This window comes from Taudactylus pleione, unplaced genomic scaffold (genome assembly GCF_031769625.1).
Source record: "Taudactylus pleione unplaced genomic scaffold, aTauple2 ptg000967l, whole genome shotgun sequence".
In the NCBI taxonomy this organism is placed as follows: domain Eukaryota; kingdom Metazoa; phylum Chordata; class Amphibia; order Anura; family Myobatrachidae; genus Taudactylus; species Taudactylus pleione.
In genome coordinates, this window is record NW_028285368.1 from 6,172,212 (window position 1) to 6,196,740 (window position 24,529).

At 37.6% G+C, this 24,529-nt stretch overlaps 7 non-coding genes and 92 pseudogenes across 7 annotated transcripts; all 99 read left to right on the top strand.

Annotated features, from left to right (window-relative positions):
* Window positions 1-89: 89 nt before the first annotated feature.
* Window positions 90-208, top strand: LOC148457700 (5S ribosomal RNA; annotated as a pseudogene).
* Window positions 209-323: 115 nt separating this feature from the next.
* On the top strand, window positions 324-442 carry LOC148457701 (5S ribosomal RNA; annotated as a pseudogene).
* Window positions 443-558: 116 nt separating this feature from the next.
* Window positions 559-677, top strand: LOC148457702 (5S ribosomal RNA; annotated as a pseudogene).
* Window positions 678-793: 116 nt separating this feature from the next.
* Window positions 794-912, top strand: LOC148457703 (5S ribosomal RNA; annotated as a pseudogene).
* Window positions 913-1,028: 116 nt separating this feature from the next.
* On the top strand, window positions 1,029-1,147 carry LOC148457704 (5S ribosomal RNA; annotated as a pseudogene).
* Window positions 1,148-1,498: 351 nt separating this feature from the next.
* LOC148457705 (5S ribosomal RNA) lies at window positions 1,499-1,617 on the top strand (annotated as a pseudogene).
* A 116-nt stretch (window positions 1,618-1,733) lies between these two features.
* LOC148457706 (5S ribosomal RNA) lies at window positions 1,734-1,852 on the top strand (annotated as a pseudogene).
* Window positions 1,853-1,968: 116 nt separating this feature from the next.
* On the top strand, window positions 1,969-2,087 carry LOC148457707 (5S ribosomal RNA; annotated as a pseudogene).
* Window positions 2,088-2,203: 116 nt separating this feature from the next.
* Window positions 2,204-2,322, top strand: LOC148457708 (5S ribosomal RNA; annotated as a pseudogene).
* Window positions 2,323-2,438: 116 nt separating this feature from the next.
* On the top strand, window positions 2,439-2,557 carry LOC148457709 (5S ribosomal RNA; annotated as a pseudogene).
* Window positions 2,558-2,672: 115 nt separating this feature from the next.
* On the top strand, window positions 2,673-2,791 carry LOC148457710 (5S ribosomal RNA; annotated as a pseudogene).
* Window positions 2,792-2,906: 115 nt separating this feature from the next.
* Window positions 2,907-3,025, top strand: LOC148457711 (5S ribosomal RNA; annotated as a pseudogene).
* Window positions 3,026-3,141: 116 nt separating this feature from the next.
* LOC148457712 (5S ribosomal RNA) lies at window positions 3,142-3,260 on the top strand (annotated as a pseudogene).
* Window positions 3,261-3,376: 116 nt separating this feature from the next.
* LOC148457713 (5S ribosomal RNA) lies at window positions 3,377-3,495 on the top strand (annotated as a pseudogene).
* A 350-nt stretch (window positions 3,496-3,845) lies between these two features.
* On the top strand, window positions 3,846-3,964 carry LOC148457714 (5S ribosomal RNA; annotated as a pseudogene).
* Window positions 3,965-4,079: 115 nt separating this feature from the next.
* Window positions 4,080-4,198, top strand: LOC148457715 (5S ribosomal RNA; annotated as a pseudogene).
* A 116-nt stretch (window positions 4,199-4,314) lies between these two features.
* LOC148457716 (5S ribosomal RNA) lies at window positions 4,315-4,433 on the top strand (annotated as a pseudogene).
* A 116-nt stretch (window positions 4,434-4,549) lies between these two features.
* LOC148457717 (5S ribosomal RNA) lies at window positions 4,550-4,668 on the top strand (annotated as a pseudogene).
* Window positions 4,669-4,784: 116 nt separating this feature from the next.
* LOC148457718 (5S ribosomal RNA) lies at window positions 4,785-4,903 on the top strand (annotated as a pseudogene).
* Window positions 4,904-5,019: 116 nt separating this feature from the next.
* LOC148457719 (5S ribosomal RNA) lies at window positions 5,020-5,138 on the top strand. The gene has a single exon (XR_015874112.1). It is a non-coding gene; the product is annotated as a 5S ribosomal RNA (ribosomal RNA).
* A 116-nt stretch (window positions 5,139-5,254) lies between these two features.
* On the top strand, window positions 5,255-5,373 carry LOC148457720 (5S ribosomal RNA; annotated as a pseudogene).
* Window positions 5,374-5,488: 115 nt separating this feature from the next.
* LOC148457721 (5S ribosomal RNA) lies at window positions 5,489-5,607 on the top strand. Its single transcript, XR_015873051.1, has one exon. It is a non-coding gene; the product is annotated as a 5S ribosomal RNA (ribosomal RNA).
* Window positions 5,608-5,723: 116 nt separating this feature from the next.
* On the top strand, window positions 5,724-5,842 carry LOC148457722 (5S ribosomal RNA; annotated as a pseudogene).
* A 117-nt stretch (window positions 5,843-5,959) lies between these two features.
* LOC148457723 (5S ribosomal RNA) lies at window positions 5,960-6,078 on the top strand (annotated as a pseudogene).
* Window positions 6,079-6,194: 116 nt separating this feature from the next.
* LOC148457724 (5S ribosomal RNA) lies at window positions 6,195-6,313 on the top strand (annotated as a pseudogene).
* A 115-nt stretch (window positions 6,314-6,428) lies between these two features.
* Window positions 6,429-6,547, top strand: LOC148457725 (5S ribosomal RNA; annotated as a pseudogene).
* Window positions 6,548-6,663: 116 nt separating this feature from the next.
* On the top strand, window positions 6,664-6,782 carry LOC148457726 (5S ribosomal RNA; annotated as a pseudogene).
* A 116-nt stretch (window positions 6,783-6,898) lies between these two features.
* Window positions 6,899-7,017, top strand: LOC148457727 (5S ribosomal RNA; annotated as a pseudogene).
* A 116-nt stretch (window positions 7,018-7,133) lies between these two features.
* On the top strand, window positions 7,134-7,252 carry LOC148457728 (5S ribosomal RNA; annotated as a pseudogene).
* Window positions 7,253-7,603: 351 nt separating this feature from the next.
* On the top strand, window positions 7,604-7,722 carry LOC148457729 (5S ribosomal RNA; annotated as a pseudogene).
* A 116-nt stretch (window positions 7,723-7,838) lies between these two features.
* Window positions 7,839-7,957, top strand: LOC148457730 (5S ribosomal RNA; annotated as a pseudogene).
* Window positions 7,958-8,073: 116 nt separating this feature from the next.
* LOC148457731 (5S ribosomal RNA) lies at window positions 8,074-8,192 on the top strand (annotated as a pseudogene).
* A 116-nt stretch (window positions 8,193-8,308) lies between these two features.
* Window positions 8,309-8,427, top strand: LOC148457732 (5S ribosomal RNA; annotated as a pseudogene).
* A 116-nt stretch (window positions 8,428-8,543) lies between these two features.
* LOC148457733 (5S ribosomal RNA) lies at window positions 8,544-8,662 on the top strand (annotated as a pseudogene).
* Window positions 8,663-8,777: 115 nt separating this feature from the next.
* On the top strand, window positions 8,778-8,896 carry LOC148457734 (5S ribosomal RNA; annotated as a pseudogene).
* A 115-nt stretch (window positions 8,897-9,011) lies between these two features.
* Window positions 9,012-9,130, top strand: LOC148457735 (5S ribosomal RNA; annotated as a pseudogene).
* Window positions 9,131-9,246: 116 nt separating this feature from the next.
* Window positions 9,247-9,365, top strand: LOC148457736 (5S ribosomal RNA; annotated as a pseudogene).
* Window positions 9,366-9,481: 116 nt separating this feature from the next.
* On the top strand, window positions 9,482-9,600 carry LOC148457737 (5S ribosomal RNA; annotated as a pseudogene).
* Window positions 9,601-9,716: 116 nt separating this feature from the next.
* LOC148457738 (5S ribosomal RNA) lies at window positions 9,717-9,835 on the top strand (annotated as a pseudogene).
* A 116-nt stretch (window positions 9,836-9,951) lies between these two features.
* Window positions 9,952-10,070, top strand: LOC148457739 (5S ribosomal RNA; annotated as a pseudogene).
* Window positions 10,071-10,186: 116 nt separating this feature from the next.
* Window positions 10,187-10,305, top strand: LOC148457740 (5S ribosomal RNA; annotated as a pseudogene).
* A 116-nt stretch (window positions 10,306-10,421) lies between these two features.
* LOC148457741 (5S ribosomal RNA) lies at window positions 10,422-10,540 on the top strand (annotated as a pseudogene).
* Window positions 10,541-10,656: 116 nt separating this feature from the next.
* LOC148457742 (5S ribosomal RNA) lies at window positions 10,657-10,775 on the top strand. Its single transcript, XR_015874184.1, has one exon. It is a non-coding gene; the product is annotated as a 5S ribosomal RNA (ribosomal RNA).
* A 116-nt stretch (window positions 10,776-10,891) lies between these two features.
* On the top strand, window positions 10,892-11,010 carry LOC148457743 (5S ribosomal RNA; annotated as a pseudogene).
* A 115-nt stretch (window positions 11,011-11,125) lies between these two features.
* LOC148457744 (5S ribosomal RNA) lies at window positions 11,126-11,244 on the top strand (annotated as a pseudogene).
* Window positions 11,245-11,359: 115 nt separating this feature from the next.
* LOC148457745 (5S ribosomal RNA) lies at window positions 11,360-11,478 on the top strand (annotated as a pseudogene).
* A 115-nt stretch (window positions 11,479-11,593) lies between these two features.
* Window positions 11,594-11,712, top strand: LOC148457746 (5S ribosomal RNA). The gene has a single exon (XR_015873373.1). It is a non-coding gene; the product is annotated as a 5S ribosomal RNA (ribosomal RNA).
* Window positions 11,713-11,828: 116 nt separating this feature from the next.
* Window positions 11,829-11,947, top strand: LOC148457747 (5S ribosomal RNA; annotated as a pseudogene).
* A 117-nt stretch (window positions 11,948-12,064) lies between these two features.
* On the top strand, window positions 12,065-12,183 carry LOC148457748 (5S ribosomal RNA; annotated as a pseudogene).
* A 116-nt stretch (window positions 12,184-12,299) lies between these two features.
* Window positions 12,300-12,418, top strand: LOC148457749 (5S ribosomal RNA; annotated as a pseudogene).
* Window positions 12,419-12,533: 115 nt separating this feature from the next.
* LOC148457750 (5S ribosomal RNA) lies at window positions 12,534-12,652 on the top strand (annotated as a pseudogene).
* A 116-nt stretch (window positions 12,653-12,768) lies between these two features.
* LOC148457751 (5S ribosomal RNA) lies at window positions 12,769-12,887 on the top strand (annotated as a pseudogene).
* Window positions 12,888-13,003: 116 nt separating this feature from the next.
* On the top strand, window positions 13,004-13,122 carry LOC148457752 (5S ribosomal RNA; annotated as a pseudogene).
* Window positions 13,123-13,473: 351 nt separating this feature from the next.
* On the top strand, window positions 13,474-13,592 carry LOC148457753 (5S ribosomal RNA; annotated as a pseudogene).
* A 116-nt stretch (window positions 13,593-13,708) lies between these two features.
* Window positions 13,709-13,827, top strand: LOC148457754 (5S ribosomal RNA; annotated as a pseudogene).
* Window positions 13,828-13,943: 116 nt separating this feature from the next.
* Window positions 13,944-14,062, top strand: LOC148457755 (5S ribosomal RNA; annotated as a pseudogene).
* A 116-nt stretch (window positions 14,063-14,178) lies between these two features.
* LOC148457756 (5S ribosomal RNA) lies at window positions 14,179-14,297 on the top strand (annotated as a pseudogene).
* Window positions 14,298-14,413: 116 nt separating this feature from the next.
* Window positions 14,414-14,532, top strand: LOC148457757 (5S ribosomal RNA; annotated as a pseudogene).
* Window positions 14,533-14,647: 115 nt separating this feature from the next.
* On the top strand, window positions 14,648-14,766 carry LOC148457758 (5S ribosomal RNA; annotated as a pseudogene).
* A 115-nt stretch (window positions 14,767-14,881) lies between these two features.
* LOC148457759 (5S ribosomal RNA) lies at window positions 14,882-15,000 on the top strand (annotated as a pseudogene).
* A 116-nt stretch (window positions 15,001-15,116) lies between these two features.
* Window positions 15,117-15,235, top strand: LOC148457760 (5S ribosomal RNA; annotated as a pseudogene).
* Window positions 15,236-15,351: 116 nt separating this feature from the next.
* LOC148457761 (5S ribosomal RNA) lies at window positions 15,352-15,470 on the top strand (annotated as a pseudogene).
* A 116-nt stretch (window positions 15,471-15,586) lies between these two features.
* LOC148457762 (5S ribosomal RNA) lies at window positions 15,587-15,705 on the top strand (annotated as a pseudogene).
* A 116-nt stretch (window positions 15,706-15,821) lies between these two features.
* Window positions 15,822-15,940, top strand: LOC148457763 (5S ribosomal RNA; annotated as a pseudogene).
* Window positions 15,941-16,056: 116 nt separating this feature from the next.
* Window positions 16,057-16,175, top strand: LOC148457764 (5S ribosomal RNA; annotated as a pseudogene).
* A 116-nt stretch (window positions 16,176-16,291) lies between these two features.
* LOC148457765 (5S ribosomal RNA) lies at window positions 16,292-16,410 on the top strand (annotated as a pseudogene).
* A 116-nt stretch (window positions 16,411-16,526) lies between these two features.
* LOC148457766 (5S ribosomal RNA) lies at window positions 16,527-16,645 on the top strand (annotated as a pseudogene).
* A 116-nt stretch (window positions 16,646-16,761) lies between these two features.
* Window positions 16,762-16,880, top strand: LOC148457767 (5S ribosomal RNA; annotated as a pseudogene).
* Window positions 16,881-16,996: 116 nt separating this feature from the next.
* Window positions 16,997-17,115, top strand: LOC148457768 (5S ribosomal RNA). Its single transcript, XR_015874195.1, has one exon. It is a non-coding gene; the product is annotated as a 5S ribosomal RNA (ribosomal RNA).
* A 116-nt stretch (window positions 17,116-17,231) lies between these two features.
* On the top strand, window positions 17,232-17,350 carry LOC148457769 (5S ribosomal RNA; annotated as a pseudogene).
* A 115-nt stretch (window positions 17,351-17,465) lies between these two features.
* On the top strand, window positions 17,466-17,584 carry LOC148457770 (5S ribosomal RNA; annotated as a pseudogene).
* Window positions 17,585-17,699: 115 nt separating this feature from the next.
* Window positions 17,700-17,818, top strand: LOC148457771 (5S ribosomal RNA; annotated as a pseudogene).
* A 116-nt stretch (window positions 17,819-17,934) lies between these two features.
* Window positions 17,935-18,053, top strand: LOC148457772 (5S ribosomal RNA; annotated as a pseudogene).
* Window positions 18,054-18,169: 116 nt separating this feature from the next.
* Window positions 18,170-18,288, top strand: LOC148457773 (5S ribosomal RNA; annotated as a pseudogene).
* A 116-nt stretch (window positions 18,289-18,404) lies between these two features.
* On the top strand, window positions 18,405-18,523 carry LOC148457774 (5S ribosomal RNA; annotated as a pseudogene).
* Window positions 18,524-18,639: 116 nt separating this feature from the next.
* Window positions 18,640-18,758, top strand: LOC148457775 (5S ribosomal RNA). The gene has a single exon (XR_015873682.1). It is a non-coding gene; the product is annotated as a 5S ribosomal RNA (ribosomal RNA).
* Window positions 18,759-18,874: 116 nt separating this feature from the next.
* Window positions 18,875-18,993, top strand: LOC148457776 (5S ribosomal RNA; annotated as a pseudogene).
* A 116-nt stretch (window positions 18,994-19,109) lies between these two features.
* Window positions 19,110-19,228, top strand: LOC148457777 (5S ribosomal RNA; annotated as a pseudogene).
* Window positions 19,229-19,343: 115 nt separating this feature from the next.
* On the top strand, window positions 19,344-19,462 carry LOC148457778 (5S ribosomal RNA; annotated as a pseudogene).
* A 116-nt stretch (window positions 19,463-19,578) lies between these two features.
* Window positions 19,579-19,697, top strand: LOC148457779 (5S ribosomal RNA; annotated as a pseudogene).
* A 116-nt stretch (window positions 19,698-19,813) lies between these two features.
* On the top strand, window positions 19,814-19,932 carry LOC148457780 (5S ribosomal RNA; annotated as a pseudogene).
* Window positions 19,933-20,048: 116 nt separating this feature from the next.
* Window positions 20,049-20,167, top strand: LOC148457781 (5S ribosomal RNA; annotated as a pseudogene).
* Window positions 20,168-20,517: 350 nt separating this feature from the next.
* On the top strand, window positions 20,518-20,636 carry LOC148457782 (5S ribosomal RNA; annotated as a pseudogene).
* A 115-nt stretch (window positions 20,637-20,751) lies between these two features.
* On the top strand, window positions 20,752-20,870 carry LOC148457783 (5S ribosomal RNA; annotated as a pseudogene).
* A 116-nt stretch (window positions 20,871-20,986) lies between these two features.
* Window positions 20,987-21,105, top strand: LOC148457784 (5S ribosomal RNA; annotated as a pseudogene).
* Window positions 21,106-21,221: 116 nt separating this feature from the next.
* Window positions 21,222-21,340, top strand: LOC148457785 (5S ribosomal RNA; annotated as a pseudogene).
* Window positions 21,341-21,456: 116 nt separating this feature from the next.
* LOC148457786 (5S ribosomal RNA) lies at window positions 21,457-21,575 on the top strand (annotated as a pseudogene).
* Window positions 21,576-21,691: 116 nt separating this feature from the next.
* Window positions 21,692-21,809, top strand: LOC148457787 (5S ribosomal RNA; annotated as a pseudogene).
* Window positions 21,810-21,925: 116 nt separating this feature from the next.
* Window positions 21,926-22,044, top strand: LOC148457788 (5S ribosomal RNA; annotated as a pseudogene).
* A 115-nt stretch (window positions 22,045-22,159) lies between these two features.
* Window positions 22,160-22,278, top strand: LOC148457789 (5S ribosomal RNA; annotated as a pseudogene).
* Window positions 22,279-22,393: 115 nt separating this feature from the next.
* LOC148457790 (5S ribosomal RNA) lies at window positions 22,394-22,512 on the top strand (annotated as a pseudogene).
* Window positions 22,513-22,627: 115 nt separating this feature from the next.
* On the top strand, window positions 22,628-22,746 carry LOC148457791 (5S ribosomal RNA). Its single transcript, XR_015873374.1, has one exon. It is a non-coding gene; the product is annotated as a 5S ribosomal RNA (ribosomal RNA).
* A 116-nt stretch (window positions 22,747-22,862) lies between these two features.
* On the top strand, window positions 22,863-22,981 carry LOC148457792 (5S ribosomal RNA; annotated as a pseudogene).
* Window positions 22,982-23,098: 117 nt separating this feature from the next.
* On the top strand, window positions 23,099-23,217 carry LOC148457793 (5S ribosomal RNA; annotated as a pseudogene).
* Window positions 23,218-23,333: 116 nt separating this feature from the next.
* On the top strand, window positions 23,334-23,452 carry LOC148457794 (5S ribosomal RNA; annotated as a pseudogene).
* A 115-nt stretch (window positions 23,453-23,567) lies between these two features.
* Window positions 23,568-23,686, top strand: LOC148457795 (5S ribosomal RNA; annotated as a pseudogene).
* Window positions 23,687-23,802: 116 nt separating this feature from the next.
* On the top strand, window positions 23,803-23,921 carry LOC148457796 (5S ribosomal RNA; annotated as a pseudogene).
* Window positions 23,922-24,037: 116 nt separating this feature from the next.
* LOC148457797 (5S ribosomal RNA) lies at window positions 24,038-24,156 on the top strand (annotated as a pseudogene).
* A 116-nt stretch (window positions 24,157-24,272) lies between these two features.
* LOC148457798 (5S ribosomal RNA) lies at window positions 24,273-24,391 on the top strand (annotated as a pseudogene).
* The last annotated feature ends 138 nt before the right edge of the window (window positions 24,392-24,529 follow it).

The following is a 24,529-nucleotide window of genomic DNA, read 5'->3' on the forward strand; positions in this document are numbered from 1 at the left end:
ATTACATTTTACATTTAATTTTTTCAACTTATCAATGAATTTACTTGAGTTAAGAAGTAAAAGAGGGCTAAAGTAAATTTTTTTTGAGCACCTACAGTCAAACCACACTGGACATGCCCAATCTCATCTGATCTTTGAAGCTATGCAGTGTTGGGCCTGGTTAGTACTTGGATGGGAGACCACCCGGGAATACCAGGTGCTGTAGGTAATTTTATGCTGCCATAACATTCTTTTCTGTTACATTTTACATTTCATTTTTAAACTTATCAATGAATTTACTTGAGTTAAGAAGTAAAAGATGTCTAAAGTTAAAATTTTTGAGCACCTACAGCCAAACCACACTGGACATGCCCAATCTCGTCTGATCTTGGAAGCTATGCAGTGTTGGGCCTGGTTAGTTCTTGGATGGGAGACCACCTGGGAATACCAGGTGCTGTAGGTAATTTTATGCTGCCATAAAATTCTTTTCTATTACATTTTACATTTAATTTTTTCAACTTATCAATGAATTTACTTGAGTTAAGAAGTAATAGAGGTCTAAAGTTAAAGTTTCTGAGCACCTACAGCCAAACCACACTGGACATGCCCAATCTCGTCTGATCTTGGAAGCTATGCAGTGTTGGGCTTGGTTAGTACTTGGATGGGAGACCACCTGGGAATACCAGGAGCTGTAGGTAATTTTATACTGCCATAACATTCTTTTCTATTACATTTTACATTTCATTTTTACAACTTAACAATGAATTTACTTGAGTTAAGAAGTAATAGAGGTCTAAAGTTAAGTATTTTGAGCACCTACAGCCAAACCACTCTGGACGTGCCCAATCTCGTCTGATCTTGGAAACTAAGCATTGTTGGGTCTGGTTAGTATTTGGATGGGAGACCACCTGGGAATACCAGGTGCTGTAGGTAATTTTATACAGCCAAAACATTCATTTCTATTACATTTTACAAAAATTTTTTTCAACTTATCAATGAATTTACTTGAGTTAAGAAGTAAAAGAGGTCTAAAGTTAATGTATTTGAGCACCTACAGCCAAACCACACTGGACATGCCCAATCTCATCTGATATTGGAAGCTATGCAGTGTTGGGCCTGGTTAGTGCTTGGATGGGAGACCACCTGGGAATACCAGATGCTGTAGGTAATTTTATACAGCCATAACATTCTTTTCTATTACATTTTACATTTAATTTTTTCAACTTATCAATGAATTTACTTGAGTTAAGAAGTAAAAGAGGTCTAAAGTTAATGTTTTTGGGCACCTACAGCAAAACCACACTGGACAAGGCCAATGTCCAGTGATCTTGGAAGCTGTGCAGTGTTGGGCATGGTTATTACGTGGATGGGAGACCACCTGGGAATACCAGGTGCTGTAGGTAATTTTATACTGCCATAACATTCTTTTCTATTACATTTTACATTTAATTTTTTCAACTTATCAATGAATTTACTTGAGTTAAGAAGTAATAGAGGTCTAAAGTTAAGTTTCTTGAGCACCTACAGCCAAATCACACTGGACATGCCCAATCTCGTCTGATCTTGGAAGCTATGCAGTGTTGGGCCTGGTTTGTACTTGGATGGGAAACCACCTGGGAATACCTGGTGCTGTAGGTAATTTTATACAGCCACAACATTCTTTTCTATTACATTTTACATTTAATTTTTTCAACTTATCAATGAATTTACTTGAGTTAAGAAGTAAAAGAGGTCTAAAGTTAAGGGTTTTGAGCACCTACAGCAAAACCACACTGGACATGTCCAATCTCGTCTGATCTTGGAAGCTATGCAGTGTTGGGCCTGGTAAGTTCTTGGATGGGAGACCACCTGGGAATACCAGGTGCTGTAGGTAATTTTATGCTGCCATAACATTCTTTTCTATTACATTTTACATTTAATTTTTTCAACTTATCAATGAATTTACTTGAGATAAGAAGTAATAGAGGTCTAAAGTTAAGTTTTTTGAGCACCTACAGCCAAATCACACTGGACATGCCCAATCTCGTCTGATCTTGGAAGCTATGCAGTGTTGGGTCTGGTTAGTACTTGGTTGGGAGACAACCTGGGAATACCAGGTGCTGTTGGTATTTTTATGCAGCCATAACTTTCTTTTCTATTACATTTTACATTTAATTTTTTCAACTTATCAATGAATTTACTTGAGTAAAGAAGTAAAAGAGGTCTAAAGTTAATGTATTTGAGCACCTACAGCCATACCACACTGGACGTGCCGAATCTTGTCTGATCTTGGAAACTATGCAGTGTTGGGCCTGGTTAGTACTTGGATGGGAGACCACCTGGGAATACCAGGTGCTGTAGGTAATTTTATACAGCCATAACATTCTTTTCTATTACATTTTACATTAAATTTTTTCAACTTATCAATGAATTTACTTGAGTTAAGAAGTAAAAGAGTTCTAAAGTTAATATTTTTGAACACCTACAGCCAAACCACACTGGACCTGCCCAATCTCGTCTGATCTTGGAAGCTATGCAGTGTTGGGCCAGGTTAGTAATTGGATGGGAGGCCACCTGGGAATACCAGGAGCTGTATGTAATTTTATACTGCCATAACATTCTTTTCGGTTACATTTTACATTTCATTTTTAAACTTAGCAATGAATTTACTTGAGTTAAGAAGTAAAAGAGGTCTAAATTTAAAGCTTTTGAGCACCTACAGCCAAACCACACTGGACATGCCCAATCTCGTCTGATCTTGGAAGCTATGCAGTGTTGGGCCTGGTTAGTACTTGGATGGGAGACCACCTGGGAATACCAGGTGCTGTTGGTAATTTTAAACTGCCATAACATTCTTTTCTATTACATTTTACATTTCATTTTTAAACTTATCAATGAATTTACTTGAGTTAAGAAGTAAAAGAGGACTAAAGTTAATGTTTTTGAGCACCTACAGCCAAACCACACTGGACATGCCCAATCTCATCTGATCTTGGAAGCTATGCAGTGTTGGGCCTGGTTAGTACTTGGATGGGAGACCACCTGGGAATACCAGATGCTGTAGGTAATTTTATACTGCCATAACATTCATTTCTATTACATTTTACATTTAATTTTTTCAACTTATCAATGAATTTACTTGAGTTAAGAAGTAATAGAGGTCTAAATTTAATGCTTTTGAGTACCTACAGCCAATCCACACTGGACATGCCCAATCTCGTCTGATCTTGGAAGCTATGCAGTGTTGGCCCTGGTTAGTTCTTGGATGGGAGACCACCTGGGAATACCAGGTGCTGTAGGTAATTTTATGCTGCCATAACATTCTTTTCTATTACATTTTACATTTAATTTTTTCGACTTATCAATGAATTTACTTGAGTTAAGAAGTAATAGAGGTCTAAAGTTAAGTTTCTTGAGCACCTACAGCCAAATCACACTGGACATGCCCAATCTCATCTGATCTTGGAAGCTATGCAGTGTTGGGCCTGGTTTGTACTTGGATGGGAAACCACCTGGGAATACCTGGTGCTGTAGGTAATTTTATACAGCCACAACATTCTTTTCTATTACATTTTACATTTAATTTTTTCAACTTATCAATGAATTTACTTGAGTTAAGAAGTAAAAGAGGTCTAAAGTTAATGTATTTGAGCACCTACAGCCAAACCACACTGGACATGCCCAATCTCATCTCATATTGGAAGCTATGCAGTGTTGGGCCTGGTTAGTGCTTGGATGGGAGACCACCTGGAATACCAGATGCTGTAGGTAATTTTATACAGCCATAACATTCTTTTCTATTACATTTTACATTTAATTTTTTCAACTTATCAATGAATTTACTTGAGTAAAGAAGTAAATGAGGTCTAAAGTTAATGTATTTGAGCACCTACAGCCATTCCACACTGGACATGCCCAAGCTCGTCTGATCGTGGAAGCTATGCAGTGTTGGGCCAGGTTAGTACTTGGATGGGAGACCACCTGGGAATTCCAGGAGCTGTAGGTAATTTTATACTGCCATAACATTCTTTTCTGTTACATTTTACATTTCATTTTTAAACTTATTAATGAATTTACTTGAGTTAAGAAGTAAAAGAGGTCTAAAGTTAAAGTTTTTGAGCACCTACAGCCAAACCACACTGGACATGCCCAATCTTGTCTGATCTTGGAAGCTATTCAGTGGTGGGCCTGGTTAGTACTTGGATGGGAGACCACCTGGGAATACCAGATGCTGTAGGTAATTTTATACTGCCATAACATTCATTTCTATTACATTTTACATTTAATTTTTTCAACTTATCAATGAATTTACTTGAGTTAAGAAGTAATAGAGGTCTAAATTTAATGCTTTTGAGTACCTACAGCCAAACCACACTGGACATGCCCAATCTCGTCTGATCTTGGAAGCTATGCAGTGTTGGGCCTGGTTTGTACTTGGATGGGAAACCACCTGGGAATACCTGGTGCTGTAGGTAATTTTATACAGCCACAACATTCTTTTCTATTACATTTTACATTTAATTTTTACAACTTATCAATGAATTTACTTGAGTTAAGAAGTAAAAGAGGTCTAAAGTTAAGGGTTTTGAGCACCTACAGCAAAACCACACTGGACATGTCCAATCTCGTCTGATCTTGGAAGCTATGCAGTGTTGGGCCTGGTAAGTTCTTGGATGGGAGACCACCTGGGAATACCAGGTGCTGTAGGTAATTTTATGCTGCCATAACATTCTTTTCTATTACATTTTACATTTAATTTTTTCAACTTATCAATGAATTTACTTGAGTTAAGAAGTAATAGAGGTCTAAAGTTAAGTTTTTTGAGCACCTACAGCCAAATCACACTGGACATGCCCAATCTCGTCTGATCTTGGAAGCTATGCAGTGTTGGGCCTGGTTAGTACTTGGTTGGGAGACCACCTGGGAATACCAGGTGCTGTTGGTATTTTTATGCAGCCATAACTTTCTTTTCTATTACATTTTACATTTAATTTTTTCAACTTATCAATGAATTTACTTGAGTAAAGAAGTAAAAGAGGTCTAAAGTTAATGTATTTGAGCACCTACAGCCATACCACACTGGACGTGCCCAATCTCGTCTGATCTTGGAAACTATGCAGTGTTGGGCCTGGTTAGTACTTGGATGGGAGACCACCTGGGAATACCAGGTGCTGTAGGTAATTTTATACAGCCATAACATTCTTTTCTATTACATTTTACATTAAATTTTTTCAACTTATCAATAAATTTACTTGAGTTAAGAAGTAAAAGAGTTCTAAAGTTAATATTTTTGAGCACCTACAGCCAAACCACACTGGACCTGCCCAATCTCGTCTGATCTTGGAAGCTATGCAGTGTTGGGCCAGGTTAGTAATTGGATGGGAGACCACCTGGGAATACCAGGAGCTGTATGTAATTTTATACTGCCATAACATTCTTTTCGGTTACATTTTACATTTCATTTTTAAACTTAGCAATGAATTTACTTGTGTTAAGAAGTAAAAGAGGTCTAAATTTAAAGCTTTTGAGCACCTACAGCCAAACCACACTGGACATGCCCAATCTCGTCTGATCTTGGAAGCTATGCAGTGTTGGGCCTGGTTAGTACTTGGATGGGAGACCACCTGGGAATACCAGGTGCTGTAGGTAATTTTATACAGCCATAACATTCTTTTCTATTACATTTTACATTTAATTTTTTCAACTTATCAATGAATTTACTTGAGTTAAGAAGTAATAGAAGTCTAAATTTAATGCTTTTGAGCACCTACAGCCAAACCACACTGGACATGCCCAATCTCGGCTGATCTTGGAAGCTATGCAGTGTTGGGCCTGGTTTGTACTTGGATGGGAAACCACCTGGGAATACCAGGTGATGTAGGTAATTTTATACAGCCAAAACATTCTTTTCTATTACATTTTACATTTAATTTTTTCAACTTATCAATGAATTTACTTGAGTTAAGAAGTAAAAGAGCGCTAAAGTAAATTTTTTTTGAGCACCTACAGGCAAACCACACTGGACATGCCCAATCTCATCTGATCTTTGAAGCTATGCAGTGTTGGGCCTGGTTAGTACTTGGATGGGAGACCACCTGGGAATACCAGGTGCTGTAGGTAATTTTATACAGCCATAACATTCTTTTCTATTACATTTTACATTAAATTTTTTCAACTTATCAATGAATTTACTTGAGTTAAGAAGTAAAAGAGTTCTAAAGTTAATGTTTTTGAGCACCTACAACCAAACCACACTGGACATGCCCAAGCTCGTCTGATCTTGGAAGCTATGCAGTGTTGGGCCAGGTTAGTACTTGGATGGGAGACCACCTGGGAATGCCAGGAGCTGTAGGTAATTTTATACTGCCATAACATTCTTTTCTGTTACATTTTACATTTCATTTTTAAACTTATCAATGAATTTACTTGAGTTAAGAAGTAAAAGATGTCTAAAGTTAAAATTTTTGAGCACCTACAGCCAAACCACACTGGACATGCCCAATCTCGTCTGATCTTGGAAGCTATGCAGTGTTGGGCCTGGTTAGTTCTTGGATGGGAGACCACCTGGGAATACCAGGTGCTGTAGGTAATTTTATGCTGCCATAAAATTCTTTTCTATTACATTTTACATTTAATTTTTTCAACTTATCAATGAATTTACTTGAGTTAAGAAGTAATAGAGGTCTAAAGTTAAAGTTTCTGAGCACCTACAGCCAAACCACACTGGACATGCCCAATCTCGTCTTATCTTGGAAGCTATGCAGTGTTGGGCTTGGTTAGTACTTGGATGGGAGACCACCTGGGAATACCAGGTGCTGTAGGTAATTTTATACTGCCATAACATTCTTTTCTATTACATTTTACATTTCATTTTTACAACTTAACAATGAATTTACTTGAGTTAAGAAGTAATAGAGGTCTAAAGTTAAGTATTTTGAGCACCTACAGCCAAACCACTCTGGACGTGCCCAATCTCGTCTGATCTTGGAAACTAAGCATTGTTGGGTCTGGTTAGTATTTGGATGGGAGACCACCTGGGAATACCAGGTGCTGTAGGTAATTTTATACAGCCAAAACATTCATTTCTATTACATTTTACAAAAAATTTTTTCAACTTATCAATGAATTTACTTGAGTTAAGAAGTAAAAGAGGTCTAAAGTTAATGTATTTGAGCACCTACAGACAAACCACACTGGACATGCCCAATCTCATCTGATATTGGAAGCTATGCAGTGTTGGGCCTGGTTAGTGCTTGGATGGGAGACCACCTGGGAATACCAGATGCTGTAGGTAATTTTATACAGCCATAACATTCTTTTCTATTACATTTTACATTTAATTTTTTCAACTTATCAATGAATTTACTTGAGTTAAGAAGTAAAAGAGGTCTAAAGTTAATGTTTTTGGGCACCTACAGCAAAACCACACTGGACAAGGCCAATGTCCAGTGATCTTGGAAGCTGTGCAGTGTTGGGCATGGTTATTACGTGGATGGGAGACCACCTGGGAATACCAGGTGCTGTAGGTAATTTTATACTGCCATAACATTCTTTTCTATTACATTTTACATTTAATTTTTTCAACTTATCAATGAATTTACTTGAGTTAAGAAGTAATAGAGGTCTAAAGTTAAGTTTCTTGAGCACCTACAGCCAAATCACACTGGACATGCCCAATCTCGTCTGATCTTGGAAGCTATGCAGTGTTGGGCCTGGTTTGTACTTGGATGGGAAACCACCTGGGAATACCTGGTGCTGTAGGTAATTTTATACAGCCACAACATTCTTTTCTATTACATTTTACATTTAATTTTTTCAACTTATCAATGAATTTACTTGAGTTAAGAAGTAAAAGAGGTCTAAAGTTAAGGGTTTTGAGCACCTACAGCAAAACCACACTGGACATGTCCAATCTCGTCTGATCTTGGAAGCTATGCAGTGTTGGGCCTGGTAAGTTCTTGGATGGGAGACCACCTGGGAATACCAGGTGCTGTAGGTAATTTTATGCTGCCATAACATTCTTTTCTATTACATTTTACATTTAATTTTTTCAACTTATCAATGAATTTACTTGAGATAAGAAGTAATAGAGGTCTAAAGTTAAGTTTTTTGAGCACCTACAGCCAAATCACACTGGACATGCCCAATCTCGTCTGATCTTGGAAGCTATGCAGTGTTGGGTCTGGTTAGTACTTGGTTGGGAGACAACCTGGGAATACCAGATGCTGTTGGTATTTTTATGCAGCCATAACTTTCTTTTCTATTACATTTTACATTTAATTTTTTCAACTTATCAATGAATTTACTTGAGTAAAGAAGTAAAAGAGGTCTAAAGTTAATGTATTTGAGCACCTACAGCCATACCACACTGGACGTGCCGAATCTTGTCTGATCTTGGAAACTATGCAGTGTTGGGCCTGGTTAGTACTTGGATGGGAGACCACCTGGGAATACCAGGTGCTGTAGGTAATTTTATACAGCCATAACATTCTTTTCTATTACATTTTACATTAAATTTTTTCAACTTATCAATGAATTTACTTGAGTTAAGAAGTAAAAGAGTTCTAAAGTTAATATTTTTGAGCACCTACAGCCAAACCACACTGGACCTGCCCAATCTCGTCTGATCTTGGAAGCTATGCAGTGTTGGGCCAGGTTAGTAATTGGATGGGAGGCCACCTGGGAATACCAGGAGCTGTATGTAATTTTATACTGCCATAACATTCTTTTCGGTTACATTTTACATTTCATTTTTAAACTTAGCAATGAATTTTCTTGAGTTAAGAAGTAAAAGAGGTCTAAATTTAAAGCTTTTGAGCACCTACAGCCAAACCACACTGGACATGCCCAATCTCGTCTGATCTTGGAAGCTATGCAGTGTTGGGCCTGGTTAGTACTTGGATGGGAGACCACCTGGGAATACCAGGTGCTGTTGGTAATTTTAAACTGCCATAACATTCTTTTCTATTACATTTTACATTTCATTTTTAAACTTATCAATGAATTTACTTGAGTTAAGAAGTAAAAGAGGACTAAAGTTAATGTTTTTGAGCACCTACAGCCAAACCACACTGGACATGCCCAATCTCATCTGATCTTGGAAGCTATGCAGTGTTGGGCCTGGTTAGTACTTGGATGGGAGACCACCTGGGAATACCAGATGCTGTAGGTAATTTTATACTGCCATAACATTCATTTCTATTACATTTTACATTTAATTTTTTCAACTTATCAATGAATTTACTTGAGTTAAGAAGTAATAGAGGTCTAAATTTAATGCTTTTGAGTACCTACAGCCAAACCACACTGGACATGCCCAATCTCGTCTGATCTTGGAAGCTATGCAGTGTTGGCCCTGGTTAGTTCTTGGATGGGAGACCACCTGGGAATACCAGGTGCTGTAGGTAATTTTATGCTGCCATAACATTCTTTTCTATTACATTTTACATTAAATTTTTTCGACTTATCAATGAATTTACTTGAGTTAAGAAGTAATAGAGGTCTAAAGTTAAGTTTCTTGAGCACCTACAGCCAAATCACACTGGACATGCCCAATCTCATCTGATCTTGGAAGCTATGCAGTGTTGGGCCTGGTTTGTACTTGGATGGGAAACCACCTGGGAATACCTGGTGCTGTAGGTAATTTTATACAGCCACAACATTCTTTTCTATTACATTTTACATTTAATTTTTTCAACTTATCAATGAATTTACTTGAGTTAAGAAGTAAAAGAGGTCTAAAGTTAAGGGTTTTGAGCACCTACAGCAAAACCACACTGGACATGTCCAATCTCATCTGATCTTGGAAGCTATGCAGTGTTGGGCCTGGTAAGTTCTTGGATGGGAGACCACCTGGGAATACCAGGTGCTGTAGGTAATTTTATGCTGCCATAACATTCTTTTCTATTACATTTTACATTTAATTTTTTCAACTTATCAATGAATTTACTTGAGTTAAGAAGTAATAGAGGTCTAAAGTTAACTTTCTTGAGCACCTACAGCCAAATCACACTGGACATGCCCAATCTCGTCTGATCTTGGAAGCTATGCAGTGTTGGGCCTGGTTTGTACCTGGATGGGAAACCACCTGGGAATACCTGGTGCTGTAGGTAATTTTATACAGCCACAACATTCTTTTCTATTACATTTTACATTTAATTTTTTCAACTTATCAATGAATTTACTTGAGTTAAGAAGTAAAAGAGGTCTAAAGTTAAGGGTTTTGAGCACCTACAGCAAAACCACACTGGACATGTCCAATCTCATCTGATCTTGGAAGCTATGCAGTGTTGGGCCTGGTAAGTTCTTGGATGGGAGACCACCTGGGAATACCAGGTGCTGTAGGTAATTTTATGCTGCCATAACATTCTTTTCTATTACATTTTACTTTTAATTTTTTCAACTTATCAATGAATTTACTTGAGTTAAGAAGTAATAGAGGTCTAAAGTTAAGTTTTTTGAGCACCTACAGCCAAATCACACTGGACATGCCCAATCTCGTCTGATCTTGGAAGCTATGCAGTGTTGGGTCTGGTTAGTACTTGGTTGGGAGACCACCTGGGAATACCAGGTGCTGTTGGTATTTTTATGCAGCCATAACTTTCTTTTCTATTACATTTTACATTTAATTTTTTCAACTTATCAATGAATTTACTTGAGTAAAGAAGTAAAAGAGGTCTAAAGTTAATGTATTTGAGCACCTACAGCCATACCACACTGGACGTGCCCAATCTCGTCTGATCTTGGAAACTATGCAGTGTTGGGCCTGGTTAGTACTTGGATGGGAGACCACCTGGGAATACCAGGTGCTGTAGGTAATTTTATACAACCATAACATTCTTTTCTATTACATTTTACATTAAATTTTTTCAACTTATCAATAAATTTACTTGAGTTAAGAAGTAAAAGAGTTCTAAAGTTAATATTTTTGAGCACCTACAGCCAAACCACACTGGACCTGCCCAATCTCGTCTGATCTTGGAAGCTATGCAGTGTTGGGCCAGGTTAGTAATTGGATGGGAGACCACCTGGGAATACCAGGAGCTGTATGTAATTTTATACTGCCATAACATTCTTTTCGGTTACATTTTACATTTCATTTTTAAACTTAGCAATGAATTTACTTGAGTTAAGAAGTAAAAGAGGTCTAAATTTAAAGCTTTTGAGCACCTACAGCCAAACCACACTGGACATGCCCAATCTCGTCTGATCTTGGAAGCTATGCAGTGTTGGGCCTGGTTAGTACTTGGATGGGAGACCACCTGGGAATACCAGATGCTGTAGGTAATTTTATACTGCCATAACATTCATTTCTATTACATTTTACATTTAATTTTTCAACTTATCAATGAATTTACTTGAGTTAAGAAGTAATAGAGGTCTAAATTTAATGCTTTTGAGTACCTACAGCCAAACCACACTGGACATGCCCAATCTCGTCTGATCTTTGAAGCTATGCAGTGTTGGGCCTGGTTAGTTCTTGGATGGGAGACCACCCGGGAATACCAGGTGCTGTAGGTAATTTTATGCTGCCATAACATTCTTTTCGGTTACATTTTACATTTCATTTTTAAACTTAGCAATGAATTTACTTGAGTTAAGAAGTAAAAGAGGTCTAAAGTTAATGTTTTTGAGTACCTACAGTCAAACCACACTGGACATGCCCAATCTCATCTGATCTTGGAAGCTATGCAGTGTTGGGCCTGGTTAGTACTTGGATGGGAGACCACCTGGGAATACCAGGTGCTGTAGGTAATTTTATACAGCCATAACATTCTTTTCTATTACATTTTACATTTAATTTTTTCAACTTATCAATGAATTTACTTGAGTTAAGAAGTAATAGAAGTCTAAATTTAATGCTTTTGAGCACCTACAGCCAAACCACACTGGACATGCCCAATCTCGGCTGATCTTGGAAGCTATGCAGTGTTGGGCCTGGTTTGTACTTGGATGGGAAACCACCTGGGAATACCAGGTGATGTAGGTAATTTTATACAGCCAAAACATTCTTTTCTATTACATTTTACATTTAATTTTTTCAACTTATCAATGAATTTACTTGAGTTAAGAAGTAAAAGAGGGCTAAAGTAAATTTTTTTTGAGCACCTACAGTCAAACCACACTGGACATGCCCAATCTCATCTGATCTTTGAAGCTATGCAGTGTTGGGCCTGGTTAGTACTTGGATGGGAGACCACCTGGGAATACCAGGTGCTGTAGGTAATTTTATACAGCCATAACATTCTTTTCTATTACATTTTACATTAAATTTTTTCAACTTATCAATGAATTTACTTGAGTTAAGAAGTAAAAGAGTTCTAAAGTTAATGTTTTTGAGCACCTACAACCAAACCACACTGGACATGCCCAAGCTCGTCTGATCTTGGAAGCTATGCAGTGTTGGGCCAGGTTAGTACTTGGATGGGAGACCACCTGGGAATGCCAGGAGCTGTAGGTAATTTTATACTGCCATAACATTCTTTTCTGTTACATTTTACATTTCATTTTTAAACTTATCAATGAATTTACTTGAGTTAAGAAGTAAAAGATGTCTAAAGTTAAAATTTTTGAGCACCTACAGCCAAACCACACTGGACATGCCCAATCTCGTCTGATCTTGGAAGCTATGCAGTGTTGGGCCTGGTTAGTTCTTGGATGGGAGACCACCTGGGAATACCAGGTGCTGTAGGTAATTTTATGCTGCCATAAAATTCTTTTCTATTACATTTTACATTTAATTTTTTCAACTTATCAATGAATTTACTTGAGTTAAGAAGTAATAGAGGTCTAAAGTTAAAGTTTCTGAGCACCTACAGCCAAACCACACTGGACATGCCCAATCTCGTCTGATCTTGGAAGCTATGCAGTGTTGGGCTTGGTTAGTACTTGGATGGGAGACCACCTGGGAATACCAGGTGCTGTAGGTAATTTTATACTGCCATAACATTCTTTTCTATTACATTTTACATTTCATTTTTACAACTTAACAATGAATTTACTTGAGTTAAGAAGTAATAGAGGTCTAAAGTTAAGTATTTTGAGCACCTACAGCCAAACCACTCTGGACGTGCCCAATCTCGTCTGATCTTGGAAACTAAGCATTGTTGGGTCTGGTTAGTATTTGGATGGGAGACCACCTGGGAATACCAGGTGCTGTAGGTAATTTTATACAGCCAAAACATTCATTTCTATTACATTTTACAAAAAATTTTTTCAACTTATCAATGAATTTACTTGAGTTAAGAAGTAAAAGAGGTCTAAAGTTAATGTTTTTGGGCACCTACAGCAAAACCACACTGGACAAGGCCAATGTCCAGTGATCTTGGAAGCTGTGCAGTGTTGGGCATGGTTTTTACGTGGATGGGAGACCACCTGGGAATACCAGGTGCTGTAGGTAATTTTATACTGCCATAACATTCTTTTCTATTACATTTTACATTTAATTTTTTCAACTTATCAATGAATTTACTTGAGTTAAGAAGTAATAGAGGTCTAAAGTTAAGTTTCTTGAGCACCTACAGCCAAATCACACTGGACATGCCCAATCTCGTCTGATCTTGGAAGCTATGCAGTGTTGGGCCTGGTTTGTACTTGGATGGGAAACCACCTGGGAATACCTGGTGCTGTAGGTAATTTTATACAGCCACAACATTCTTTTCTATTACATTTTACATTTAATTTTTTCAACTTATCAATGAATTTACTTGAGTTAAGAAGTAAAAGAGGTCTAAAGTTAAGGGTTTTGAGCACCTACAGCAAAACCACACTGGACATGTCCAATCTCGTCTGATCTTGGAAGCTATGCAGTGTTGGGCCTGGTAAGTTCTTGGATGGGAGACCACCTGGGAATACCAGGTGCTGTAGGTAATTTTATGCTGCCATAACATTCTTTTCTATTACATTTTACATTTAATTTTTTCAACTTATCAATGAATTTACTTGAGATAAGAAGTAATAGAGGTCTAAAGTTAAGTTTTTTGAGCACCTACAGCCAAATCACACTGGACATGCCCAATCTCGTCTGATCTTGGAAGCTATGCAGTGTTGGGTCTGGTTAGTACTTGGTTGGGAGACAACCTGGGAATACCAGGTGCTGTTGGTATTTTTATGCAGCCATAACTTTCTTTTCTATTACATTTTACATTTAATTTTTTCAACTTATCAATGAATTTACTTGAGTAAAGAAGTAAAAGAGGTCTAAAGTTAATGTATTTGAGCACCTACAGCCATACCACACTGGACGTGCCGAATCTTGTCTGATCTTGGAAACTATGCAGTGTTGGGCCTGGTTAGTACTTGGATGGGAGACCACCTGGGAATACCAGGTGCTGTAGGTAATTTTATACAGCCATAACATTCTTTTCTATTACATTTTACATTAAATTTTTTCAACTTATCAATGAATTTACATGAGTTAAGAAGTAAAAGAGTTCTAAAGTTAATATTTTTGAGCACCTACAGCCAAACCACACTGGACCTGCCCAATCTCGTCTGATCTTGGAAGCTATGCAGTGTTGGGCCAGGTGAGTAATTGGATGGGAGGCCACCTGGGAATACCAGGAGCTGTATGTAATTTTATACTGCCATAACATTCTTTTCGGTTACATTTTACATTTCATTTTTAAACTTAGCAATGAATTTACTTGAGTTAAGAAGTAAAAGAGGTCTAAATTTAAAGCTTTTGTGCACCTACAGCCAAACCACACTGGACATGCCCAATCTCGTCTGATCTTGGAAGCTATGCAGTGTTGGGCCTGGTTAGTACTTGGATGGGAGACCACCTGGGAATACCAGGTGCTGCTGGTAATTTTAAACTGCCATAACATTCTTTTCTATTACATTTTACATTTCATTTTTAAACTTATCAATGAATTTACTTGAGTTAAGAAGTAAAAGAGGACTAAAGTTAATGTTTTTGAGCACCTACAGCCAAACCACACTGGACATGCCCAATCTCATCTGATCTTGGAAGCTATGCAGTGTTGGGCCTGGTTAGTACTTGGATGGGAGACCACCTGGGAATACCAGATGCTGTAGGTAATTTTATACTGCCATAACATTCATTTCTATTACATTTTACATTTAATTTTTTCAACTTATCAATGAATTTACTTGAGTTAAGAAGTAATAGAGGTCTAAATGTAATGCTTTTGAGTACCTACAGACAAACCACACTGGACATGCCCAATCTCGTCTGATCTTGGAAGCTATGCAGTGTTGGCCCTGGTTAGTTCTTGGATGGGAGACCACCTGGGAATACCAGGTGCTGTAGGTAATTTTATGCTGCCATAACATTCTTTTCTATTACATTTTACATTAAATTTTTTCGACTTATCAATGAATTTACTTGAGTTAAGAAGTAATAGAGGTCTAAAGTTAAGTTTCTTGAGCACCTACAGCCAAATCACACTGGACATGCCCAATCTCATCTGATCTTGGAAGCTATGCAGTGTTGGGCCTGGTTTGTACTTGGATGGGAAACCACCTGGGAATACCTGGTGCTGTAGGTAATTTTATACAGCCACAACATTCTTTTCTATTACATTTTACATTTAATTTTTTCAACTTATCAATGAATTTACTTGAGTTAAGAAGTAAAAGAGGTCTAAAGTTAAGGGTTTTGAGCACCTACAGCAAAACCACACTGGACATGTCCAATCTCATCTGATCTTGGAAGCTATGCAGTGTTGGGCCTGGTAAGTTCTTGGATGGGAGACCACCTGGGAATACCAGGTGCTGTAGGTAATTTTATGCTGCCATAACATTCTTTTCTATTACATTTTACATTAAATTTTTTCGACTTATCAATGAATTTACTTGAGTTAAGAAGTAATAGAGGTCTAAAGTTAAGTTTCTTGAGCACCTACAGCCAAATCACACTGGACATGCCCAATCTCATCTGATCTTGGAAGCTATGCAGTGTTGGGCCTGGTTTGTACTTGGATGGGAAACCACCTGGGAATACCTGGTGCTGTAGGTAATTTTATGCTGCCATAACATTCTTTTCTATTACATTTTACATTTAATTTTTTCAACTTATCAATGAATTTACTTGAGTTAAGAAGTAAAAGAGGTCTAAAGTTAAGGGTTTTGAGCACCTACAGCAAAACCACACTGGACATGTCCAATCTCATCTGATCTTGGAAGCTATGCAGTGTTGGGCCTGGTAAGTTCTTGGATGGGAGACCACCTGGGAATACCAGGTGCTGTAGGTAATTTTATGCTGCCATAACATTCTTTTCTATTACATTTTACATTTAATTTTTTCAACTTATCAATGAATTTACTTGAGTTAAGAAGTAATAGAGGTCTAAAGTTAAGTTTCTTGAGCACCTACAGCCAAATCACACTGGACATGCCCAATCTCGTCTGATCTTGGAAACTATGCAGTGTTGGGCCTGGTTTGTACCTGGATGGGAAACCACCTGGGAATACCTGGTGCTGTAGGTAATTTTATACAGCCACAACATTCTTTTCTATTACATTTTACATTTAATTTTTTCAACTTATCAATGAATTTACTTGAGTTAAGAAGTAAAAGAGGTCTAAAGTTAAGGGTTTTGAGCACCTACAGCAAAACCACACTGGACATGTCCAATCTCATCTGATCTTGGAAGCTATGCAGTGTTGGGCCTGGTAAGTTCTTGGATGGGAGACCACCTGGGAATACCAGGTGCTGTAGGTAATTTTATGCTGCCATACCATTCTTTTCTATTACATTTTACTTTTAATTTTTTCAACTTATCAATGAATTTACTTGAGTTAAGAAGTAATAGAGGTCTAAAGTTAAGTTTTTTGAGCACCTACAGCCAAATCACACTGGACATGCCCAATCTCGTCTGATCTTGGAAGCTATGCAGTGTTGGGTCTGGTTAGTACTTGGTTGGGAGACCACCTGGGAATACCAGGTGCTGTTGGTATTTTTATGCAGCCATAACTTTCTTTTCTATTACATTTTACATTTAATTTTTTCAACTTATCAATGAATTTACTTGAGTAAAGAAGTAAAAGAGGTCTAAAGTTAATGTATTTGAGCACCTACAGCCATACCACACTGGACGTGCCCAATCTCGTCTGATCTTGGAAACTATGCAGTGTTGGGCCTGGTTAGTACTTGGATGGGAGACCACCTGGGAATACCAGGTGCTGTAGGTAATTTTATACAGCCATAACATTCTTTTCTATTACATTTTACATTAAATTTTTTCAACTTATCAATGAATTTACTTGAGTTAAGAAGTAAAAGAGTTCTAAAGTTAATATTTTTGAGCACCTACAGCCAAACCACACTGGACCTGCCCAATCTCGTCTGATCTTGGAAGCTATGCAGTGTTGGGCCAGGTTAGTAATTGGATGGGAGGCCACCTGGGAATACCAGGAGCTGTATGTAATTTTATACTGCCATAACATTCTTTTCGGTTACATTTTACATTTCATTTTTAAACTTAGCAATGAATTTACTTGAGTTAAGAAGTAAAAGAGGTCTAAATTTAAAGCTTTTGAGCACCTACAGCCAAACCACACTGGACATGCCCAATCTCGTCTGATCTTGGAAGCTATGCAGTGTTGGGCCTGGTTAGTACTTGGATGGGAGACCACCTGGGAATACCAGGTGCTGTTGGTAATTTTAAACTGCCATAACATTCTTTTCTATTACATTTTACATTTCATTTTTAAACTTATCAATGAATTTACTTGAGTTAAGAAGTAAAAGAGGACTAAAGTTAATGTTTTTGAGCACCTACAGCCAAACCACACTGGACATGCCCAATCTCGTCTGATCTTGGAAGCTATGCAGTGTTGGGCCTGGTTAGTACTTGGATGGGAGACCACCTGGGAATACCAGATGCTGTAGGTAATTTTATACTGCCATAACATTCATTTCTATTACATTTTACATTTAATTTTTTCAACTTATCAATGAATTTACTTGAGTTAAGAAGTAATAGAGGTCTAAATTTAATGCATTTGAGTACCTACAGCCAAACCACACTGGACATGCCCAATCTCGTCTGATCTTGGAAGCTATGCAGTGTTGGGCCTGGTTAGTTCTTGGATGGGAGACCACCTGGGAATACCAGGTGCTGTAGGTAATTTTATGCTGCCATAACATTCTTTTCTATTACATTTTACATTTAATTTTTTCAACTTATCAATGAATTTACTTGAGTTAAGAAGTAATAGAGGTCTAAAGTTAAGGTTTCTGAGCACCTACAGCCAAACCACACTGGACATGCCCAATCTCGTCTGATCTTGGAAGCTATGCAGTGTTGGGCTTGGTTAGTACTTGGATGGGAGACCACCTGGGAATACCAAGAGCTGTAGGTAATTTTATACTGCCATAACATTCTTTTCTATTACATTTTACATTTCATTTTTACAACTTAACAATGAATTTACTTGAGTTAAGAAGTAATAGAGGTCTAAAGTTAAGTATTTTGAGCACCTACAGCCAAACCACTCTGGACGTGCCCAATCTCGTCTGATCTTGGAAACTAAGCATTGTTGGGTCTGGTTAGTATTTGGATGGGAGACCACCTGGGAATACCAGGTGCTGTAGGTAATTTTATACAGCCAAAACATTCATTTCTATTACATTTTACATAAAATTTTTTCAACTTATCAATGAATTTACTTGAGTAAAGAAGTAAAAGAGGTCTAAAGTTAATGTATTTGAGCACCTACAGCCAAACCACACTGGAAATGCCCAATCTCATCTGATCTTGGAAGCTATGCAGTGTTGGGCCTGGTTAGTACTTGGATGGGAGACCACCTGGGAATACCAGGTGCTGTAGGTAATTTTATACAGCCATAACATTCTTTTCTATTACATTTTACATTTAATTTTTTCAACTTATCAATGAATTTACTTGAGTTAAGAAGTAATAGAGGTCTAAATTTAATGCTTTTGAGCACCTACAGCCAAACCACACTGGACATGCCCAATCTCGTCTGATCTTGGAAGCTATGCAGTGTTGGGCCTGGTTTGTCCTTGGATGGGAAACCACCTGGGAATACCAGGTGATGTAGGTAATTTTATACAGCCATAACATTCTTTTCTATTACATTTTACATTAAATTTTTTCAACTTATCAATGAATTTACTTGAGTTAAGAAGTAAAAGAGTTCTAAAGTTAATGTTTTTGAGCACCTACAACCAAACCATACTGGACATGCCCAAGCTCGTCTGATCTTGGAAGCTATGCAGTGTTGGGCCAGGTTAGTACTTGGATGGGAGACCACCTGGGAATACCAGGAGCTGTAGGTAATTTTATACTGCCATAACATTCTTTTCTGTTACATTTTACATTTCATTTTTAAACTTATCAATGAATTTACTTGAGTTAAGAAGTAAAAGATGTCTAAAGTTAAAATTTTTGAGCTCCTACAGCCAAACCACACTGGACATGCCCAATCTCGTCTGATCTTGGAAGCTATGCAGTGTTGGGCCTGGTTAGTACTTGGATGGGAGACCACCTGGGAATACCAGATGCTGTAGGTAATTTTATACTGCCATAACATTCAATTCTATTACATTTTACATTTAATTTTTTCAACTTATCAATGAATTTACTTGAGTTAAGAAGTAATAGAGGTCTAAATTTAATGCTTTTGAGTACCTACAGCCAAACCACACTTGACATGCCCAATCTCGTCTGATCTTGGAAGCTATGCAGTGTTGGGCCTGGTTAGTTTTGGGATGGGAGACCACCTGGGAATACCAGGTGCTGTAGGTAATTTTATGCTGCCATAACATTCTTTTCTATTACATTTTACATTTAATTTTTTCAACTTATCAATGAATTTACTTGAGTTAAGAAGTAATAGAGGTCTAAAGTTAAAGTTTCTGAGCACCTACAGCCAAACCACACTGGACATGCCCAATCTCATCTGATCTTGGAAGCTATGCAGTGTTGGGCTTGGTTAGTACTTGGATGGGAGACCACCTGGGAATACCAGGAGCTGTAGGTAATTTTATACTGCCATAACATTCTTTTCTATTACATTTTACATTTCATTTTTACAACTTAACAATGAATTTACTTGAGTTAAGAAGTAATAGAGGTCTAAAGTTAAGTATTTTGAGCACCTACAGCCAAACCACTCTGGACGTGCCCAATCTCGTCTGATCTTGGAAACTAAGCATTGTTGGGTCTGGTTAGTATTTGGATGGGAGACCACCTGGGAATACCAGGTGCTGTAGGTAATTTTATACAGCCAAAACATTCATTTCTATTACATTTTACATAAAATTTTTTCAACTTATCAATGAATTTACTTGAGTTAAGAAGTAAAAGAGGTCTAAAGTTAATGTATTTGAGCACCTACAGCCAAACCACACTGGACATGCCCAATCTCATCTCATATTGGAAGCTATGCAGTGTTGGGCCTGGTTAGTGCTTGGATGGGAGACCACCTGGAATACCAGATGCTGTAGGTAATTTTATACAGCCATAACATTCTTTTCTATTACATTTTACATTTAATTTTTTCAACTTATCAATGAATTTACTTGAGTAAAGAAGTAAATGAGGTCTAAAGTTAATGTATTTGAGCACCTACAGACATACCACACTGGACATGCCCAAGCTCGTCTGATCGTGGAAGCTATGCAGTGTTGGGCCAGGTTAGTACTTGGATGGGAGACCACCTGGGAATTCCAGGAGCTGTAGGTAATTTTATACTGCCATAACATTCTTTTCTGTTACATTTTACATTTCATTTTTAAACTTATTAATGAATTTACTTGAGTTAAGAAGTAAAAGAGGTCTAAAGTTAAAGTTTTTGAGCACCTACAGCCAAACCACACTGGACATGCGCAATCTTGTCTGATCTTGGAAGCTATTCAGTGGTGGGCCTGGTTAGTACTTGGATGGGAGACCACCTGGGAATACCAGATGCTGTAGGTAATTTTATACTGCCATAACATTCATTTCTATTACATTTTACATTTAATTTTTTCAACTTATCAATGAATTTACTTGAGTTAAGAAGTAATAGAGGTCTAAATTTAATGCTTTTGAGTACCTACAGACAAACCACACTGGACATGCCCAATCTCGTCTGATCTTGGAAGCTATGCAGTGTTGGGCCTGGTTTGTACTTGGATGGGAAACCACCTGGGAATACCTGGTGCTGTAGGTAATTTTATACAGCCACAACATTCTTTTCTATTACATTTTACATTTAATTTTTACAACTTATCAATGAATTTACTTGAGTTAAGAAGTAAAAGAGGTCTAAAGTTAAGGGTTTTGAGCACCTACAGCAAAACCACACTGGACATGTCCAATCTCGTCTGATCTTGGAAGCTATGCAGTGTTGGGCCTGGTAAGTTCTTGGATGGGAGACCACCTGGGAATACCAGGTGCTGTAGGTAATTTTATGCTGCCATAACATTCTTTTCTATTACATTTTACATTTAATTTTTTCAACTTATCAATGAATTTACTTGAGTTAAGAAGTAATAGAGGTCTAAAGTTAAGTTTTTTGAGCACCTACAGCCAAATCACACTGGACATGCCCAATCTCGTCTGATCTTGGAAGCTATGCAGTGTTGGGCCTGGTTAGTACTTGGTTGGGAGACCACCTGGGAATACCAGGTGCTGTAGGTATTTTTATGCAGCCATAACTTTCTTTTCTATTACATTTTACATTTAATTTTTTCAACTTATCAATGAATTTACTTGAGTAAAGAAGTAAAAGAGGTCTAAAGTTAATGTATTTGAGCACCTACAGCCATACCACACTGGACGTGCCCAATCTCGTCTGATCTTGAAACTATGCAGTGTTGGGCCTGGTTAGTACTTGGATGGGAGACCACCTGGGAATACCAGGTGCTGTAGGTAATTTTATACAGCCATAACATTCTTTTCTATTACATTTTACATTAAATTTTTTCAACTTATCAATAAATTTACTTGAGTTAAGAAGTAAAAGAGTTCTAAAGTTAATATTTTTGAGCACCTACAGCCAAACCACACTGGACCTGCCCAATCTCGTCTGATCTTGGAAGCTATGCAGTGTTGGGCCAGGTTAGTAATTGGATGGGAGACCACCTGGGAATACCAGGAGCTGTATGTAATTTTATACTGCCATAACATTCTTTTCGGTTACATTTTACATTTCATTTTTAAACTTAGCAATGAATTTACTTGAGTTAAGAAGTAAAAGAGGTCTAAATTTAAAGCTTTTGAGCACCTACAGCCGAACCACACTGGACATGCCCAATCTCGTCTGATCTTGGAAGCTATGCAGTGTTGGGCCTGGTTAGTACTTGGATGGGAGACCACCTGGGAATACCAGATGCTGTAGGTAATTTTATACTGCCATAACATTCATTTCTATTACATTTTACATTTAATTTTTCAACTTATCAATGAATTTACTTGAGTTAAGAAGTAATAGAGGTCTAAATTTAATGCTTTTGAGTACCTACAGCCAAACCACACTGGACATGCCCAATCTCGTCTGATCTTGGAAGCTATGCAGTGTTGGGCCTGGTTAGTTCTTGGATGGGAGACCACCCGGGAATACCAGGTGCTGTAGGTAATTTTATGCTGCCATAACATTCTTTTCGGTTACATTTTACATTTCATTTTTAAACTTAGCAATGAATTTACTTGAGTTAAGAAGTAAAAGAGGTCTAAAGTTAATGTTTTTGAGTACCTACAGTCAAACCACACTGGACATGCCCAATCTCATCTGATCTTGGAAGCTATGCAGTGTTGGGCCTGGTTAGTACTTGGATGGGAGACCACCTGGGAATACCAGGTGCTGTAGGTAATTTTATACAGCCATAACATTCTTTTCTATTACATTTTACATTTAATTTTTTCAACTTATCAATGAATTTACTTGAGTTAAGAAGTAATAGAAGTCTAAATTTAATGCTTTTGAGCACCTACAGCCAAACCACACTGGACATGCCCAATCTCGGCTGATCTTGGAAGCTATGCAGTGTTGGGCCTGGTTTGTACTTGGATGGGAAACCACCTGGGAATACCAGGTGATGTAGGTAATTTTATACAGCCAAAACATTCTTTTCTATTACATTTTACATTTAATTTTTTCAACTTATCAATGAATTTACTTGAGTTAAGAAGTAAAAGAGGGCTAAAGTAAATTTTTTTTGAGCACCTACAGTCAAACCACACTGGACATGCCCAATCTCGTCTGATCTTTGAAGCTATGCAGTGTTGGGCCTGGTTAGTTCTTGGATGGGAGACCACCTGGGAATACCAGGTGCTGTAGGTAATTTTATACAGCCATAACATTCTTTTCTATTACATTTTACATTAAATTTTTTCAACTTATCAATGAATTTACTTGAGTTAAGAAGTAAAAGAGTTCTAAAGTTAATGTTTTTGAGCACCTACAACCAAACCACACTGGACATGCCCAAGCTCGTCTGATCTTGGAAGCTATGCAGTGTTGGGCCAGGTTAGTACTTGGATGGGAGACCACCTGGGAATACCAGGAGCTTTAGGTAATTTTATACTGCCATAACATTCTTTTCTGTTACATTTTACATTTCATTTTTAAACTTATCAATGAATTTACTTGAGTTAAGAAGTAAAAGATGTCTAAAGTTAAAATTTTTGAGCACCTACAGCCAAACCACACTGGACATGCCCAATCTCGTCTGATCTTGGAAGCTATGCAGTGTTGGGCCTGGTTAGTTCTTGGATGGGAGACCACCTGGGAATACCAGGTGCTGTAGGTAATTTTATGCTGCCATAAAATTCTTTTCTATTACATTTTACATTTAATTTTTTCAACTTATCAATGAATTTACTTGAGTTAAGAAGTAATAGAGGTCTAAAGTTAAACTTTCTGAGCACCTACAGCCAAACCACACTGGACATGCCCAATCTCGTCTGATCTTGGAAGCTATGCAGTGTTGGGCTTGGTTAGTACTTGGATGGGAGACCACCTGGGAATACCAGGAGCTGTAGGTAATTTTATACTGCCATAACATTCTTTTCTATTACATTTTACATTTCATTTTTACAACTTAACAATGAATTTACTTGAGTTAAGAAGTAATAGAGGTCTAAAGTTAAGTATTTTGAGCACTTACAGCCAAACCACTCTGGATGTGCCCAATCTCGTCTGATCTTGGAAACTAAGCATTGTTGGGTCTGGTTAGTATTTGGATGGGAGACCACCTGGGAATACCAGGTGCTGTAGGTAATTTTATACAGCCAAAACATTCATTTCTATTACATTTTACAAAAAAATTTTTCAACTTATCAATGAATTTACTTGAGTTAAGAAGTAAAAGAGGTCTAAAGTTAATGTATTTGAGCACCTACAGCCAAACCACACTGGACATGCCCAATCTCATCTGATATTGGAAGCTATGCAGTGTTGGGCCTGGTTAGTGCTTGGATGGGAGACCACCTGGGAATACCAGATGCTGTAGGTAATTTTATACAGCCATAACATTCTTTTCTATTACATTTTACATTTAATTTTTTCAACTTATCAATGAATTTACTTGAGTTAAGAAGTAAAAGAGGTCTAAAGTTAATGTTTTTGGGCACCTACAGCAAAACCACACTGG